General features: G+C 42.1%; 1 protein-coding gene across 1 annotated transcript in view; it reads right to left on the reverse strand.

Annotated features, from left to right (window-relative positions):
- The window catches only part of LMO1 (LIM domain only 1), a 79,068-nt gene extending 71,481 nt beyond the window's left edge, over positions 1 to 7,587 (reverse strand). Inside the window, exons 1-3 of the mRNA XM_072039346.1 lie at positions 7,452 to 7,587; positions 6,481 to 6,576; positions 865 to 952 (exon numbers count right to left, since the gene is read on the reverse strand). The gene's annotated coding sequence lies outside the window, so the exon portion shown is untranslated. The remainder of the gene's footprint in view (positions 1 to 864; positions 953 to 6,480; positions 6,577 to 7,451) is intronic.
- Between the last annotated feature and the right edge of the window lie 12,037 nt (positions 7,588 to 19,624).

Here is a 19,624-nt window from a genome sequence, read left to right on the forward strand (position 1 = left end):
GTTATGCCATTTTTAATGGCCATATACTTACCCTGTCTGGTGCATTTATTCATTTTTGAGCACAACTAGATTCAATGATTTTCGTCATTTTTTTTCACCTCTGTTGACATTGTCTGACAAGACTGTTCAAGCTCAGGCAGCTTAGGAAAAATAAACTTTGGTTCCAGATTTTGAGCCATCAGCAGTGTTCCCTCTCATCTTTATTCTATTATTCTGTTGCAAAGGAACTTTCAGCTCGGGAGCCACAATGGAAAGAAAACAACTCCAGTGCTTTTTTTTTTTTTTTTCCTCCCCTTTTTCCATCTTGTGATCTTAACCCAGCTGGTGAGGGAGAAAATTCCCATGTGAGGCATGTGGGTGGAGCCCAATTGTGTAAGCTCCATGCTCGCAAAGTGTTTGGCATGGATCCGCTCGCTCGCTTTGTTTTCCATGGCCGGACACAGGGGGAAGCCACATTCAGCACATTAACAGCTGCCACCTGTTGCTCTGTGCTACATCAGAGGAACCCCGAGGCTGGGGAGTCACACTGTGCTCTGGCCCTTGATCTCCAAGGAAGTTTGAGATACCAGGGGTGTGCACTTGTTCCCATGTTTTTCTTACTTTGCAGGCTTTTCCAGGACGTGAAGCAGATAGCTTTAGGAGTCCAAATGCTCCAAATCTTTGGAGCAACTTGAGCACCACTTTGGTGCAGGTTACTATGAGGGATTTTCAAATTCCACTTGGTGTGGCTTGCCCTTAAGACAGACTTTGCTTGGTTTATTACTGTGGTCAGAAATTTTGCTGTCATGGACTAGACTACTCTGTTTAGAAACTTATGTAACTCAAACACCAGCAAGAGATCACAAACAGAAAGATTTTACTAACCTTGTCAATGAGGTTTGTAGGACATCAACCATTTCTCCCCTCCTCTGTGCAGTAGAGGTTAAATCGATCTCCATTCCTATGCACTTTCCTGTACATATGTGAAGAGAAAAAAAAAAAAAGGTATCACTAATGCAGCTAATTCTCAGTATCTTGAAGCAATTGACACAAGTACATGAATTAACTCATCACTTTATATCACTTGAGGCAAATGTGCTATTTGGAGTACCTCTTGGTAAGAATAAGCAATTTAAGATCCATTAGTATTTGGAATATTCTGCTTCGTTAAAACCACAGTCATCCCTAAATGTAAATGAGTGGAGAAAAAGGGCTATCAACCTCTTAGTTGTGCTAGACAAACTTAAAAACTCTCTATATTGCAAAGTACTGTAAAACGGTTCTCATATAAATACAAAAGAGGACTTAGGTTTCCAACCTTGGCTTCAAGTTTTTCATAGACTTATTAAGTTTGAAAACTACAATTGAGGGGAAGAACGTTGTTCTGCCAGATAGCACTTAAGTTTCCAGTTTTTAATATAATTCCAGGGTGGTTTCATAAGACATCATGTCTATATTGTATTCTGCTACTAACAAACCCAAATTCTTTCTCCTGATAATGACCACAGTGACTAAGATTATGGGAGAGGGGACCTGGAATTATTACTTTTAATAATAAATACTTATCTGTTGTTTTCATTTGAAGTTTCCAAATCATTCAGGGCCCCCTTGCACTGGGCTTGACCTGAGGAACTTTTAGACTAAATCTTTTTTTTGTTTTTTCATTTATAATAATTATGTCCTTATATGGTATTATAAAATCAAATATAAAACCATTAGTTTCAGATTTTAATCAGACTTGTGATACATCTACAGTGCACTAAACAAAATATAGTATTACAATGATTTGCTCAATAATTATGGTAACAGAACAAGGAAAGAATCCTGAAATACTTCTAGAAAAAAATGTTCTTTTTGTCCTTAGCTGAGTTAAATTCAAGTCTCAAGAAGTTCCTCAACTTTAAAAAGCTATTTTTGTCTAAGCAGTAAAGGTAAGGATGTTACAGGAGTCACAGAGATTTCTGGAAAAACTAAGTCCTTTCACAGTGGTGCCTAATTTAGTCTTAAGTCTTTTCCAAAAGTTGAAACACACTTTCAGGGCACCAGACCTTATGATTCAAAACTGGAATGCCTGCAGGTAAGGGCTGCAGATTGAACAAGAGATGGGTGCTGTTTCATGACTGAAGAATGAAGAGTTTGATCCATGCTAACACAGTACAACCTGCCTTTCCCTCTTCACCAAAGGACCAGTCCAACTTTCCCTGATGCCGTGGATTTATTGAAACTGCCCCCTGCAGAGTAACTGGCACCAAATGTGTCCCTGATGGGACACAGTGCTACTGGAAGGGACATCCAAGGTGACAATGTCCATGCAATGCTCTTCCCCTGAAAGAACATCCCCTTGCTTCCTGCCTGACACAATTTGGGTGTGTGTTTTGAGAGGACTCGTGCCCTGTAGAAGCAGAAACGCAGTGCAGAGCTGAACGCACCGGCTGGTAGGCTTCTAGGCAGGTACAGCAAAAATAAAAGGTGTGCTGAGCATGCATCGTAAGAGCACGATACGTATACCAGGAGTACTCTACGGCCCTGTATGTCTTAGACCAGAGATGGATTAACTGTGAAAAATCCAAAAATAGTTTCCATAACCAAACAAAGACTGGACTCTGGTGAATCAGGATTAGTGTTCTGCAGCTGTAGGGAAGATACATTATAATTAAGCCTGCACCCTCCAGCAGATCTCTGTTGGAGGTACCAGCAGTCTTTGGCAAAAACTGGTTTGAAATCAGCCCAGCTTCCGGCTGAATAGCTCGGCTGGGGAGGAAGAAAAGCCTGTGTGTTTCTATGGCTCCCACGAAGCAAAAGCTCACTTAGAATATCTGAAAATGTAGACCCAATACATCTTTATTTTCTTGCTTTTTAATTCCTCGGCAAGATTTATGATTCTGTAAAGAAGAGGCTTATTTACAAGAACAGTTGCAAATTAACCATTAATTTTCTGTTCAAATGGATACGATGGCCACAATGCAAAACGATCCCTAAATAACAGAGTAGAAATGAGGGTAAATCTGAAATTCCTGTGCTTTTTGCTTACTGATAGGTGCACAGATGCAATGGGGGACTGGAGCCACAAGTCAGAAAGAAGACCTGGGTGGGCTGGATTGCAAGAACAGAGGTGCAAAGGCTGTTGGCCTAAAGTTGGAGGCTAGGCAAGTAGGACCTTCCCCTGATTCATAAGTATTCCACATCAATGTCTCTGATAAATGTCTGAAGCATTTGAATGCAGAAATAATATCAAGGGTACTTCCCTCACAGCTGAGTCAAGCTGTGACAACAGGTCCTGAAAGAGGATATTTTTATAATACTTTATCATGTCCTCATCTTTTTTTCTTTTTTTCATTGTCTAGTTGTTCAGGGAAGAATAGCACAGTCCTTTCATGTTGAATGGGTTTAAGGCAGTTGCTTGTTTATTTCCCTGAAGGTACACAGTGCCTTGTGCCTCTGCATCAGGGAGAGACCAAGGTTTGTGTCAGGCAAATTTCCCAGTAATGTTATTTTTAAAATCACTTTCAGTGTTGGTGTATCCTCACTGCTAGAAATGCCCTTCTTTCTATCTCCCCATTACTACACAATCTGGCCAACAATAGCTCAAATTTGATAGCACTCAAAGCTACAAATTTTGTCAGCTGTGGATAAAAACTGGCTTGTTACCGTGTCCTCGACTGCTGGGGCTTTTGGGCATTTGAGTAGTGTCTGCTGGGGCATTTGGACTGTTTCTTGCACACAGACTTATGTAGTCCAGCTCCTGAAATGAGAACCTAATAGAATAGTTTGCAATTCTTAGAGCTCTTATTTTAGACTCTCTCCAAGCTCAAGTGGACCTTCTTATTTCATTGCTTCACACTCAGTTCATATTTGAAAGGGATCTTGGCAACTCCAAGAGCAAGAAACATCTTCAAGTGACAAATAAGACCGCACACTTAGAGCAAAGGATGAATCCTGCAGGATGCTGCCCACATTTCCTGTTAATGTCAGATAGCAATTCATCCAAGCAAAGTAGGTAAGAAGTGGAGTTTTTCATATGCATCGATAACAAAGCCCAAACAACATGAACAACAACAAAGTGCTTAATACACAGTCATTTCAGACTAAAACAGATTTAAAAACACTCCCTGAAAGAAAACAAAGCTATTCATATTATAAGTTCTCCACCTAGGTCTCAAAGACACACTTTTATCTACTTAAATACATACAACATTCAGCTCACTTTTCGTCTTCCCAACAACTCTACAGCTGCCTCTGCGACCTGTCCTATTCCTACTCTCCCTCAGACCAGACAGACCATCTCCTGCACGTCTTGGTGCCACTGATACATGGGACTGAGCTTCTTCAGACCAACTTCTGGGGCTCTGGATATCAAAGTCCCAAAGCCAAATCTCACAGCAGCCTCTCGAGCTGTAACCCCTGCCCTCCTGGAGCTGACTGGGGACCCAGCTCATGGTCTGGCAGAGTCCCCAGCGGTGTCACTGCCGCTGCCCAGGCACAGGAGGGGGATCCTGCTCTCTCCAGATGGCCCGCATTTGCTGTGCACAGCTAAGGGACGTGTACAGCTAAATGGCAGGCTGTCTGGCTGGAGGCCTGCAGGCTGGTACAACCTAATGGGACTGGGTACTGCCATGCATCCACACACTGTTTCCACGGATTGCAACAGTGATCCTCAAAGGCAGGCCAGCTATTCACTGCTGTGACCAGGTACAGCTGGATTTGCTATTGGCATTTTTAATGAGAAAAGCGTGTCATTGCTTTCTTCACTGCCTGTGTAGATACCCACTCTTTTTTTCTTTTTTTTCTTTTTTTTTTTCTTTTTTTTTCTTTTTTTGTTTTTGTTTTCCCAGCAGCATGGTGGCAAAAAATTCTCTATCCACTTCACAATACTAATTGCAAAGATCTCCCTTGTTTCCTTATAGCAAAAACCTGTCTGTGCTCACACTGGAAAAGACCATATGCTAAGAAATCCACTGTTGCTTTTGTGCCCCATATAGCATTTCTCTTTCTTCCCTTAGGGAGGAGCAGTCACAAAGAGTCCCCTTACTTTGTGTTAGGAGGTGGGAGCACTTATTTTTATAATAGTATCGCCTCTCCCAAATACGCCAAGAGACAAAGAACTCCAAGCTAGTCCAACTGTAGAGGTTGAAATGGATTTATAAAAATATCTAACCATCTTTATTTATTTATTTGTATGTACATTTCTCATTCTCATATTTTTTTTCTCCCTCTGGTAACGTGATATTCCTGCGAGTCTATTCCTTTGTTGCATTTTGGCTTTACTTCCTGTCAAATTATTTCATCTTATTTAGCTTCACCTGTCAAAATACATGAGCTAATTCTCTTTGTGATGACCTGCCACTGCTTCTTAGTCTCCAGTGACAGGATGCAGCAACTGCATCCCTGCAAAGCCTGTGCCATGAAAATCACCTGGGCACCTTTACGTACGCATAACCAGAGAAGACAGGCCCAGACTGAAATGCCTTGACCGGCTTAGCTCTGCTCTCAGGTGCTGCCAAACAAGCAGCCTCTGCTCACGAGCATGGCCCTCTCACAGCTTTCAACTCCAGGCTGCAAAATGTTGGATACGCAAGTCTGACACAATGGACACCACCGTCTATCTGAATTCATCCCTCACTAGTTCTAAAATGTCCTCTAGGGAAAGTTAACTATGGATTTGGGGGGGAATGATAGGAGATGTGTGCATAATGGGTGTTCTGAAATAATTTCGTATTGTATGAATCAACTGCATACTACCTGGCTAAAGATAACGGCAAAGGAATAAACTCTTTATAATGCTATGATATTTATTTTTGTCATTGGTCCTGCTATGACGCTGGGTGTTACAACTTACCTGACTCAGTGTGCAGAGCTGTGATAGCTCCATGCCACCTTGCAGCACAGAAAGTCCTTGTCAGGCTAGCCTGATGGTCGTCCAGCAAGCCATTATTTGCACTTGGAGTGGTGAAACACAAAGCCAGAGCATCCTTTTAGACCTCTTCGGTAAACAGATACCTCTTTCATCTCCCCCACAGAACCGAGTGAGTGAGAATTGGTATTACACAAGACTTTGTGTTGATGCTGTTCAAAGTGGTGAGTTTTATCCTTAATGTTATATTGAGGGAACACATGTGGTGACCGGTGATTGATTATCTTCACAAAGCTCATTTTCACTCAGCAGTGGTGAGTTTCAGAAGGGTGATAATAATGGGTATCACTGGCTAAGTTCTCTCTCACATGTTGCCCACCATCCCATGGAAATCAAAAAGTGATTAACTCCTCTAACAGCTTTTAGGGTACACTGGAAACATCAACATGAAGTGGTAGATACTGCAAATATACCTATAGGAGCAAAAGACCATGATAGGCCCCCTTTAACAACAAAAACTGAGGATAATACATCTCTAAAAGAACGGGAAGAATATCTGTAAGGAAATAAGATTGCTGATAGAAACAAAACTCTCAGCAGGGATTCAGGACTTCAACAGAGCAGGGATGAACAAGGAAGCTACATCTAACCTGTGTGCTTGGAGCTCGCGTGCTTGAAGAAACAGAATTGAAGCTGGAGGCTTTGAAGGGATGCTTGACTGACCTTCCAGATGCAGGTTACACAGCCTGAATAAGAAGAAAATAGATGGCTCATGTTATCTTTTAAAATGAAGAAATACTCCTCTTTGGGAGACTTTAGTTGAGATGCTTCCAAGCATGCACCCTTCTTTAAAAGGACACAAATGCAGGGATCACCAGGGATCCAAAAATGTGTGAAGGTAACACCTGGGGATGGTTTGCCAGTGTCAGTTTGTCAGGAGTGCACCAGGACACCATCCTCTATGGCAAAACGTGCAGTAGAAGAGTAGAATACAGGGGCAGAGGCAGGTGCACCCTCCTGCCTAAGGGGGACAAATTAGCAGCTTGCTCTCACTCGTAAGTGGTACCAACTGCAGAGGCAACAGTGCTGGGTTAGGGCACTGTTGTAGCTCATCCTCTCCTGCTTGCATGGAAAAGGCAGCTGCTCGACCCCCTGCCCCTGATGCATGCCTGAGCAGTGCCTCACAGGGTGCACAGTGTCAGTAGGAAATTGGAGTAATGAGGCTCAATTAAGCAGCTCCCCATACAGCTGTGGATGAACTTGTCCCAGCAAGAGTACCTAGATCCAGTGGCTCACTGGGGTGGTCGTGTGATGTGCATCTGGTTCAAAGCCATTTGTAGGACGCTGAATATTCCTCCCAGTGGGACACACTTGCCCTTTTGAGTACCACACACACAGGGTGTAGCCAGGGGTCCACAAAGACAGAAGATTTTAATGCCACCCCTTCCATTTTTATGCGTACCTGTTTACCAAGAAGCAAGAATAGACAAAGCAGGAGAATGTCTCCACCTCCAAAAAACTGGAGAGGCTTTGGCTGGTGTAACTCTGGTTCGCTTCTGCAATTAAATTTATGTATCGTTTAGCTTTGCTCTCATCAGTGTGTATGTAGGACAACACTCACCTTCACAATGAGAGCCAGCACAAAATTCTGTGTCTTTTCTTCTTCTGAAGTAAGTCTTCAGCGTAGGATGTAAACATGGTCGCCAGAATTTTTGCTGCCTTTTCCCAGCGGTATATTTCTACAGAAATATACAGATCTGAGAAGAGAAACCATTTATTCCTATTAAGAGTACTTAGGGAGGAATAAAATAAAATAAAATAAAATAAAAAGTCTTGTTTAAATCTAGTATCATTATTATTTTTTTTATTTTTTTTTTTTAACCAGGGCTTTTTTCTCCAGCTACTTTCTTATAAGCTGTGCTCCTAAACTTCCAGCCACAACCGAAATGAGAAGTCAGCCTCTGATCTCTCTGAGATCAGGCCGCAGAAGCTGCACCTCCTTCAGGGAAGAGATGCTGCTCACGGTAGACTTCCCACCTTTGCAACGGCACGCAGGTCACTTGGTTTACTTTTGTTATAGCACATACACAGTTTGCAGAATTGTACATATATGAGCTTGCACCGAGTAATTAGAGCAGCAATACTGCTCATTGCAGAACACCACGCAGATGGACAGCCGTGTAGTGAGGTGACCTTGATGGACAGTGGTGGAGCCGCTTGGACAGGGAGGGAACTGAGGTGGCCCCCTTGCAAGTTGGCATTCAAAGGAGGAGACGACAAGCCTAATTAATTCAAGGGTCCCAGGTATTCCGGGAAAGGTTTTATTGACTGACAGGAAGACAATGTTTGCATAATTGCCCAAACATGTAGCTTTTGAATAATAATAACATTGCTATTCTCCGAGATATACTTTATTTACAGGAGTGACCTGATAACAGCAGAAGCAAAACACTCAATTTCACAGTTACAATGAAACAAAAATAATTACTGAACACATACAGAAATTAAAATCTATTACAGGCAATTTGTGCTAGGAAACTAAACATCCCCTAAAGCCAGACAACCTCAACCATTTCAGTTTGGTTTGGCTGTGATTGGTTACCCTCTCTGCGTCTACTTAGGAATGAGTTCCATTCTTCGTGTGTCTTGTAATCCCATTCTTTTGATATTTTCCATCATGCTAGAGATATTACAGGTCCAAGACAATGTAGATCTTCAACTCAGATAATGAAAATGTTACTACAACTGTCCTGTCCATTTTCCTCATCACACTAAAAAAAAAAGATTCACATTTTAAATCCTAACAAACTTTACAGACTTATTCTCCATTTTGTGCCTTATGCATTACCTACTGGAGACAAACAGGACGATTTCCAAGAATTCGGGAAGCACTGAAACAAATAACACAGTAACGACAACAACAACAAAATATCATAAAAATAACTTGTAAAAATTACAAGAACACAAGAATCTCCTTGACTGAAAAGAAACACAACCCCAGAACCACTGAGGAACCTATTCGTTAGATTTCAGCCTTCCTGATAGCACCACACAAAGAAAAATAAGCTTTTCTCCTCTAACCATGTTTTAATCTGCCCAGAAAATCATAACTATGCCTTATTTTTCCATACACACGTCCCCTCCAAAAAAAATCACCACGGCAAGCAACCAAACAAGTCATTGTGAAACCACGTTAAGCCATTTGAGGGATCCTCACATGTTCCTGAGATTATTTTTTGTTCACCCTTCAGATCTGTAGAATTTTTTCCATCAGGGCATGATCAGCTTGTCCCTTCTGGTACTCTGACTGACCCTGTTGGGTTCATAGCCAGAGTATTTCTGAAAGGACAAGAGAGCTTTCGTTCCAATGCTGTATGTGGAAAAGCAAACCCGAGCACTGATACATCCATCCTTGCTCCTTTAACAGGCAGGCAGAGTACCATGACTGGGACAGCACTATCACGTCCTGACAGAACTGGAGAGAGTGGCACCAAGCCGTCCGTCAGCCAGCGGAGAAGGGTCTGACAGTGATTTAGAGCTGAAGGGAGTGAGATAGAGAACATTTGCCTCAAGTGCTGAGCAATCAGAGAAGATAACTACTGTAATTTGTGGCTCGCATAGCGACCTCCTTGGCTACACGCGGTTCTTACTGACACTAAAGTGGCTGCAGTAAATGGGCTTTCACCACCGCCACCAAAGGGAGAATCTGCACATCCTCTCTTCCTATAAACTACTGCAGATGATCCTGTCCTCGCTCTCATGGCCGAGGGCCAGTCTGCAGGTTCCACTTATGCTATCAACACCATCAGAGTAACAAGTTGCAGCAGGGCTGACCTAGTGCTTAGTACGAGGTACGACATCAGTCAGCTCCTTGGCTTGGTGGCACCGAGAATCAGCTAGTGGGAAGCGTGGGGCTGAAAGAAAGTATTTAGCAATGAATCTCAACATTCGTTTCTCTCCTCTGCGTTTCCCCCCACTTCACTTGATAGGTTTGCTACCAAATGCAAGTCTAAAAATCCATTTTTGGTGGGGAATTTTGGTACCAAATTCCCAGCCTGTGCTTTTCCAGGTGGCTTGCTTCCAACTGCACACACCATAACCTAGAGGTGTCCTGCAGTTTCTCTCCTGACAGAGTGAATATTTAAATGCAGAGCCATTTCTACTTTCAAGAATTCAAATCTGCAGCTTCAAAATGGAATTATGCCAATCACGTAGGCCATCTGGCTACGTCCATTGTTAGGAAGTCGTAAATAAAGATGACGTGGGGTCACTTAATGGAAAGGCACGGACATTTCATCCATGGTTTATTAGTATCCTCTGGTCCAAAGTGAAGTGAACTTATGGTCTCAGCTTAGTTTCAGTGGACAAACCACCTCTGCCACAACTTCACTGCCCCTACTGCAAGGAATCCGTAGGCTGCTGAAGGGATTTTAGAGACTCCATGCTGTGGCCTATACCCTAGTGGCACACTTACTGACTTCAGCAGCACATTTCCCACATCCAGAAGTGTGCCACGGTAATTTATTCTGTACAAGTGCAATGCTCAAGGAGGGAGCGTTCACAGATTCACAGACCCTTGCTCTTACAAAATCATAGGATTCAACACGAAATGAAAGAAAAAGAATCCCCCTTGGGGGGAATAAGGGGCTTATCTGCAACCAGAGATTCGGGTTAGGCCTTCAGAAACAGGCAGGCTGGAGAAGCCCTGAGAAAGCCTGCCTGAGGAGGTGTGGAGTGCCTGCTGGTGGTGGTGCTTGAATGGAGACTCTTCCCAGAGGTATGGCTGGAGACAGGACAAATAACCTCTTGCTGGACCTCCCAGCCCTATGATTGCATGACTGACAAAAGTGGTTTACTCCCATCCACCAGTTTACCGGTTTTGGAGATCTCTGAGCCTGCTCCACTGAGAGCAGTGACAAAACACCTTGGTCCTTGCTATCTGAGCTCACATGCGAGCACGCCAGGAGCAGCAAGGAAAACAGACAGGGAAAAATGTAGCCTCAGAGCGTGGATCCCGGGGCCTAAGGACGTGCCTGCGGTCAGCCCCACGACTCGGGGCTCTCGTAACCTTTATGAGCAATTATTCAGCAACATCCGATAATTAAAAACAAATATGCTGCAGGTAACACGGAGAACAGCTGACGGATTCCTGGAGTAAAGACACCGCATAAAAAATAAGCACACCAGGCTGCCATTAAAATGAGACAGACGCCCCGTGAACCCCTCGCGGCCGGAGTCGCAGGCGTAGAGCTAGAACTTTTCTTTTTTGGTGGCCTTTAAAAGCAGCTGAAAATATCCGCTAACCCTGCGAACAAACATATCATTTTAAAGCAGAATAGGCCTGTAAGACTTTTTAACACTTGTTCGTTGATTATATTAATGCCAGAATATATTAAAGAAGTGCAATATAAATTTGATTTTAATTGTTTTGTACACACGCCAGTGAAAAGGAACTGATTGGATACAGTTCACAGGCGGTATGTTAATACGCTATTTTCATATGATGATAGCTTTGCATAATCTTTCTTTTTCCAAGATTTAGAAGAACCTGTTGTTAACCAAAGCACAGGAGAGAGGAAGAATACAATTTACATAAAATCGGCTACCCTACACATTAATTAGTAATGTGGCTGAGCGGAAGGTGTGTTCACTTAGTAGAAAGTACACTTTATAATTTATACACCAGCTGTTTCAGTGCTTTCTAGTCCATTTTCCTCCCTGCCTGCCTCTAATGAAATCGTGTTACTGGAGAATTGACTGGGGTGAATTGAGATTTTAATCCCATTGACGCTTCTCTATGGAAAGGCACACTGGTGGGAACTTTTAATGGAAGGTCTGTAATCAGAAGACACTTGTATTCAGTCCCCCACTATAATGACTCTCATCAAATGTTAAAGCCCAGGCAGTGTGCAGAAGGCTAGAATTTCAAGGTTTTTGACCAACCCCATTTGAGGCATTCCTCTGGGAGTGTGTGATTACTCAAGTTTAGCAGTTTATTGCCTCATCTTTCAATATCCAGTGAAGCACAAAATTCTCATCTAGGTTGCTCTTTTTACTTAAAGAACAGGCCAAAATAGACTGCAGAGCTACTAGCACTGTCATTGAGGTTAATTCTTGCTTCTCAGTTAACAGGAGATCAATGGAAAGGCTTTAAAATATTAGAACACAAATGCTGCTTAGTCTCTAAGTGTTCAGCAGCCTTTGTAAAAATTCTGGTTCGCACCACACTTCTCCAATGCACAACTCACATTTATTTATCACTAAGTGTTCCTTTAAGGCTGGGAGTAACATTAATTGAGAGGTGGTGCTGTTCTGCAAAGAAGGATGTAAACATGTATTAAAATCCAGCAGAGCGAACAGTTTTCCTATTCCCCAAACTTTGCAGTCAAGAAAAGTACAGTCATTAAAAGAGAGGTGGTCAAAAAGCAAGCTGAATTGGGAGTTAATGGGACTCATTATGTCGGCTGCATGTTAGTAATGTCTCCTTCTCTACCAGAAAAACAAGCAGAAATAGACACAGAAAAGCAAAACCCTCTTAAACAAATGCCTGTTAAAATCCCTGTGAGGAGAATGCATTTGCTCTGAACAGACACAAACACATCAATTAATACAGTGGAAGCCACTTAAACAAATACATGTTAAAGAAATAAACTGGAAAAATGAAGGAACTTCTGACAAAAGATGTCAAATGCTGTTAAAAGGAATAAATCTATTTAAAAGACAACATATTTTTCAAATGCAGCAAGTCAAAATAGAAGGAATAATAGGAAGAATGCCTCTAAAGAATTAATGTTAAACAAAAAAAAAAGTCTTTCCCTTCCTTCTCCTTTTCCCTCCTCCCCCCCAAAAAAAAGGATCAAGATGAGGGTTTCTTTAATAAGCATTTCTCTGGCAACTTAATGAATGCGTTTGAATGACTTTCCTTATTCCCTGTTCCTTTCTTATTGAATTGGTCAGACAAAGGTCTAATTTGGGAGTGTTTTTACTTGAAGGAGTTCTTTCTTTCTGACACTTCTTCTGGGCCAGCATGGGTTCAAAATTTTCTCCTCTTTATGTGATTCATTCCCTCTGTTCCTTTTCCTATTTTACTTATTTCAATAAATGCTAGGATCCACTTGTTATTAGAGGTTACTCTTTTGTGGCTTCCAATCTGAATAGGCACTTCCATTCTCACACATTTCCTAGCAGAACTCATTGCAATTATTGTATATGTACTATAATTCATACAGGAGAGAGTATAATGCAGCTTTTCATTGGATTATTTGTGTGCATTTTTCATGGTTTATTTAATGTCGATATATGCATATATATTTTTCCGTGTGCCTGAGTGACTTTCAGGAGGCCTTCTTTTCAGCTTCTCCTACTCAACTTTGATGGGATTATTTGAGAGCTGCGAGTCTCCAGATTCAAAAGGAACATCCAAACTTCAGATTTCTTTGTAATTTCTGTAACATCTTATGAATGCCTTTTGTTGCATCAGCCCCAATTCACTTTTTCCAAGCTCTCTCTCACTTCCTTTTACCAGCGTCCTGTCCACTTCTTGGACAGTTTTCCCACTCTCAGCCTGGCAAGCCAACCTCTTTCCTCAGCAAGCTTGCTGCTGGTGGCTCTCAGAAGTACCGATCCTTGCATCAGTGATCTGCATGCTTCACAGACATCCATTAATTTATTTTCTCAACACCTATATTAGTCATGTAATATTACATCAGCCTGGCAGAGAGGGAGCTGAAGAGACAAAGCAACTGATTCACCCAAGGGCACTCAGAAAACCTGCTCTAGAGCCAGAAAGCTCATCCAGACTCTCCATTTTTAAACCCAGACTTTACCACTCCTTGCACTTAATCCACCGAAAAGAGCATGATGCAAATTCAGACATTCTGAAGTTGTGCCTAACCACATTATACTAACATCTTACTATCGGAGCTAACAGGTGATCCTCCCTAGCTCTCCAGAAGTAAACAACAACTAATAAGTAAGGCCATTAAGAGCAGCTTTAATTTGCACATATTTGTCAGGTTCTTCCTGTAAAGGGAAGGAGCACAGACTAGCACTCCACTGACTCCTTGCTCACCTTCCTTGCCGTTGCTGTATTTATCAACTCTCATTTCTAAGAGGATGCATCAAAGAAAATATGGAGGCTGCTGTGAGATAAGTGTTGATCAAAGGGAGAAGGAAAAAAAAAAAAAAGAAGAAAAAGAAGAAACATCAACACAATAAAATAATTGGTGGGGCTGTAGCGTTTCTGGAAAGGGGTCCTGGACCATGAAGGGATCAAGGCACGGGTGCTGTTTTTATCCAAACTAAAGACAGAAGTAGTTTTAATGGGTAACAGCTGCCATATAAGAAAGGAAGGGGAGAAAATATGCTCCAGTGAAAAACCCAGGGATAAAAAGTACATCTGATCTTCCAGGCCTTCAGAGCATCATTTTTCTAGAATGTTTATAGGGCCTTTTGCCCTTAGGTATTCAAAGAGCCATGTGCTGGTTGGGGGCTTTCTGTATCCCTAAACTAAAACTGCAGAAAGAGTAAACAACTTGGTTTTCTAATTAGAATACAATTATAGACATCTCTCAATTCCAGCATTGCAGTAGTGCCTTCTACATAAGCCATTCACAGGATAATCTGACCCTGTACTTAGCCTAAAAAACGAAAAGCTCCAGATCCAACTATATATATATATATAAAAGACAACCTCAGTGTTTTCTTTTGATCTATTCAGGTTCATTTGCTCCATTTTCTTCAGGTGGGTACTTTTGGAAAATGTAGTCGGGAGCACGGCAAACTGCCCCGCAATATGGATAGCAAATTTCTGAATGTGGCAGAGACAGAAAATATGGATAGCAAATTTCTGAATGTGGCAGAGACAGAAGATACAGAGTAGAACAACCATGACAAAAATGGGCCTCTTTTTAAAGCTGGGTTGTTCTTACCTCTACTAAGGCATGAATGCCCATGTGCTATTCAAGCTGTGAAATACAGCAGAGGGTCATGGGACTAACAAGACCTTCTACTTCTAGCAAAAATATTGCTGTTCATAGCAGGGAAGCCCTCTTAAAGACATCCGTACAGCACTTAGCACCATGAGCCTTGGTCTTTGGTGGCACAACTGTAATAATTATCAATAATGCTGTTTATGGACATTTTCACTTTTCAACAACATAAGGATTTTATTTTATTTTTTATCCACAAGGCTACAAACTTGACCTATTGCACTATACCTAAGGGCAGAAGTGAGACCAGAGATCACGCAGATGAAGCGTGTCCTTTGTAATTTATCTGCTCACTGCCACCCCCTTCTTTCCGCAATGAAACCATAAGGAGGCAATGATCAGTGCTTGACCCAAATGTAAATAAGCATAACATATTCTGGAGGCCAAAGCAATAACCCCATTCAGACAGATATAAAAATGATATGACTGGGAAGTATAAGCCATCTACACTTCCTGTATTAGGTAGCTATAAGGTAATTTTACAGGAAAGGTACAACCTTTATTCTGTGAAAAATCAAGTTAAGCTACGCTAGACAAAAATGCAGGACATCTATGTTAGGAAACAATCCCCTGCAGGCCCTAGGGGCTGGACTAGCCAGCCCAATATGCCATAGGTTTTTCAATTCCCCAGACTAGTGCTATAGAGTCCATGGCATTCATGAATTTCTCAACCTTTGTTAATGTCTATAATAGTTTAACACACCATATGTTCTCCTCAGGACAGGCTGCCTTCCCTGACAACTTCCTAAGGAGAAAGTAAGAAGAAAAAAAAAACAGACTCCAAACCTAGTACTACTGTTCAGAGAGAAAAGTCAGCAGACACAGAAAGAAGAGATGTTGTAATTGAAATTTTGTTGCATTGAATCACTGAAATGAGATCATAAGCTACTATAATATATTGATTTTTGTGCATTTCCTGGGAGGATGCCATTTGAAGGAGACAAGGTCCTGTGTGTTTACTTCAGCTTTAAGAGCAAGTTTTACTCTTTTATGTAGAGATTCAGTTGTGCCAGTAACTTGATGAGCATGGTTTTGTCACATTTGCATGAGTAGGACAAGGCCACAGCTCAGAGCTCTCCAATATGCAGCAAGTTTTTATGAATTCCTGTGACTTACAAAGAACTTTCACGTGTATGTGTCTTCAATAGATTGATCAGGTTTCCTTTAGTATTTTATGGCTGTACATGTTTAACTTGGAAGACACTTATAGTGACAGTATTTTATAACCCATTTTCTTTAATTACTTGGTAATTATTCAAAATGCAATTCCATGGTTTCTTACAGGAAACAGTAATAGCAGCGGTAGTTATATATGTGAATGAAGCAAGGGATAGTCTGTTCACGTCCTTCACAGAGCAGAAGGAAGAGCACAAAAAGAAATAGTTGTCTTAGATCTTTCAATTAAAAAGATATCTGTGCAAGTCAAATACATAACACGGCATGTTTCTACTATTGAGGCAACACCATGCTCTTTCTCAGGAGTTTCAGTACCACAAACATCCCTCTTCTGTAAGAGCATTAGCTCAGACCTTCATGGTTTGGTTTGCTTTCTACAAAGGGTAGTCATTTACCTGTGCAAGCCATCCAAAAGAGGAAGAAATGCATGTGTTGCTATTTTCCATGTGAATCACTGACAGGGTGACTCAATTTTCCAAGAGGGTGGAATATAACACTACAGATTTGATGTAAACCTAGCAAGATGGGCAAAGGGAAAGGAATTTGCAAAGACCTAGTAAACAGCTCTTCTGCAGATAGTGACAAACAGCATAGGGTATATCTGACGTCTAATGTTTTGAACCAAATGCTCTACAATCATGAATTCACAAAAAGATATTCACTGGAGATTTCTGCAGCACTCAGCTAATTGACTTCAGGGCAGATAACTTGCAGGAAGGGGTATTTGTCCCCCAGATACTTCATACTCCAAAATATCTTCAAATTCCAGCTTCAATTTCTTGTTTTAGGACAGAACAACTGAAATAGACTACTCACTTAGAAAACTTCATCCAAAGCCGTCCAAGCTTCAACCCCTCTTGTGGTTTCCACAGGTAGCTAAGCTATCGATGGTGCCCAGGCAGTTCCTGCTGGGCTCAGCCCTCTTGCAGCCTCCTCCAGCAGGTGCTCAGCTAACGAAGGCAGCTCCTGCGAGAAGGACTAGCTGCAGCTCAAAAGGAGGGCACTGCCAGGGAAGCAAAGGGCCTGGGGCAGCTGGCCCCAGGTACCTACAGCTCACTGGGACTACCAGACACCAGGGGGGCTGAGAAACCACTGAGGTGACAGGTCCCAGCCGTGTCTCAAGGCAACAGAGGGAGCAAGTGGTGCTGCTGCAAGGGGTTAGAAAGAAGGGCCTCGATGGGCATCTGCCCTTTACCTCAGTCAGGTCACTTCTCCCACTTCTCTCTGGCAAAAAGGAGAAGCAGTCCCAGGTGTGCCACAGCATACACATAATCTGCATACTGACTGCAGATCTTCTGGGGAAAGTCTAGCAGGGAGGAGCTGAGTCTCTGCCTCAGTCCTGGCACGCAGTAGTGCAGCTCCATTGCCATTAGGGATTTGGCATATGTCTGGAATTAGGCACACTGGCAATCAAGTCACTTCTTTACAAATAACTAAAAAAAAGTGAACAAACTGTTTGTTATCAAATTGATTCAGGCATCTGGGACACAGTGGGTGAATAGTATTGATTATATTCATTCAGGTTTTAAAGTGAATTTACTTTGGCCGACTGCTCTCCCTTCATATTTACTTGCCATGAACGTTTGAGTGATCAAGTTTTACTAACACAGATGTGACCTTGACCAAGTCCTTTTACCCTTTCATGCTTCCATTTCCTTGTTCTTTCTTACCTGTCTCAGTTGTAAACTCATAGGGAAAAGGACTGCATCTCGTTAGGTGTCTGTACATTAATTACGTAGGATATGGGACCCCGTCTTGTTTGAGATGCACAGCCCCAGTGAAAATTAGAATAATAATGAACTGTGTAAAATGCACTTTGAAGTCTCATATATAGTGGGTGTTGGTGAGGAAAAAAATGTAAATTCAGGGGCGATATCTGTGCCAGATGCACTTGCTTTCTTGCTCATCCAAACCTGTAATTCATCTGACCAATCAGGGTGAGGCCACGCAGCCCAAATCATGAATACTGAGCGTGGGCTGTTTGCATCAAATTGCTTCCCTGTGAAGTTGAAAAATACATGAAAAATTTTGAGAAAAATGGTTGAACAGAAAGCCAACATAAAACCTAATTCTGATCTGCTCAGAGAAATTTCAAGAGCAGAAAAGAGCGACTACTTTTGTCCGATGTATTACAGCCAATTTGTTCTGTTGCCCCCAGTGCTTTTTTAAAGCCCAGGCACAAAAAAGGCACAAAAATGGGGACGACCCTGTGTAACCCTGAATCCCATAGGAGCTCCAGCCTTGTGGAAGCTGCCTTGCCACGGGCTGAGCACAGCTCTGTTTCCATATACATGGGCTATGATGCCCAGAGAACCTGCCACAAAGCACAGCCACGACCTGCAACATCCCTTCCTTTCCACAGAACAAGACAGCAAACTAAGAGAGCTCCTGCTTCACAGGGATCAACACCAAAATTGTGTTTTTCAGTAGCCCAAAAAGTAAAAGCCCTTCTGAACTGCAGCTTCTTAGCAGAGAAAGCCCTGAGCATTTATTCCTTGCAATTTATCACCCATGATGGTCAGCCACTTCAGCCTTCCAGACCACTAATCTCCATCGCTGAAATAGAGCACAGTCCCAAAGGCTAGCTGATCCTATATTATTTAAACCCTTTAATAATGAGGGCCAAATTCTCAGCTGCTGTGAATTGAGACAACTTTACTGAACTCACTCAGGCTAGGTAAACTTAAACCAGCTGAGGATCTGGTTTAACCAATATAACTTCTAAGTGCATTTGCTAAATAATGAAAAAGAGAGGAACGTACTTCTTATTGGGAGAGGAATGTACTTCTTATTGGGGATATCAGGTTTGCATGTCTGGGTTTTGTGTTGGCTTTTTATTTTTTAAGGAAGGCTTGAGGTGAGAGGGACTGGTTTTGGCCTGCTCACGAGTTGCAGAGCTGAAGCTGGGAAGCAATGCAGAAGAACACTTTAATAAGTAGCGAGTGCCAAATGAAACACTGGCTTTACTTCTGTGGATGGAGAAAGCTAAATACAATATTCATGTTACCTCAGTTTCTTCCATTGCTCCAGACAAAACCATTGCCAAGACAAAATAACCCCCTCTGCTAATTGCATAAACTCTTCATGTGCAGTTATTTGTACTAGCCAAACAGAAAGAAATTAATCCCATTTTGAGCACTGAATGTGTGGCCAAAGATTTCATTATATCGTTAGCATTTGGGGCAAATATGCAGGAAGAAAGGAAAACTCTCTGCCAGCATTTCAGACTGAAACGTACGTTTAAAACTTAGCTCATGACTTCCTGAGGCCGTCGTGTGTTTTTTTCCAATGTTTCACCCTGGAGGCATCATGTTGTGAGTTCAACAGGCAAGATGTTGCCATGACATATACCTCATGAGATCAAAGGCATTGCATAAAGTGCCAGGGAGGGATATGATTCTTTGGACTAATTTTATTATTGTAACTCCACTGACTTCAGGGCGTTACACTGATGATGAATTTGGCTCATCGTATCCCAAATGAAGCTTAACATCTTTTGTTCTAAGCCTTCCTTTCTATCCCCCTCCTCTGCTACCACCTGCTATTGCTCTTTGGGTATGTTTATGCCACATATTGGAAACAGCCACGAGCAAGCTCTGCCCACGCTCCAAGCTGACAGAAGCCATGT

Source organism: Anas platyrhynchos, chromosome 5 (assembly GCF_047663525.1).
Source record: "Anas platyrhynchos isolate ZD024472 breed Pekin duck chromosome 5, IASCAAS_PekinDuck_T2T, whole genome shotgun sequence".
Taxonomy (NCBI): domain Eukaryota; kingdom Metazoa; phylum Chordata; class Aves; order Anseriformes; family Anatidae; genus Anas; species Anas platyrhynchos.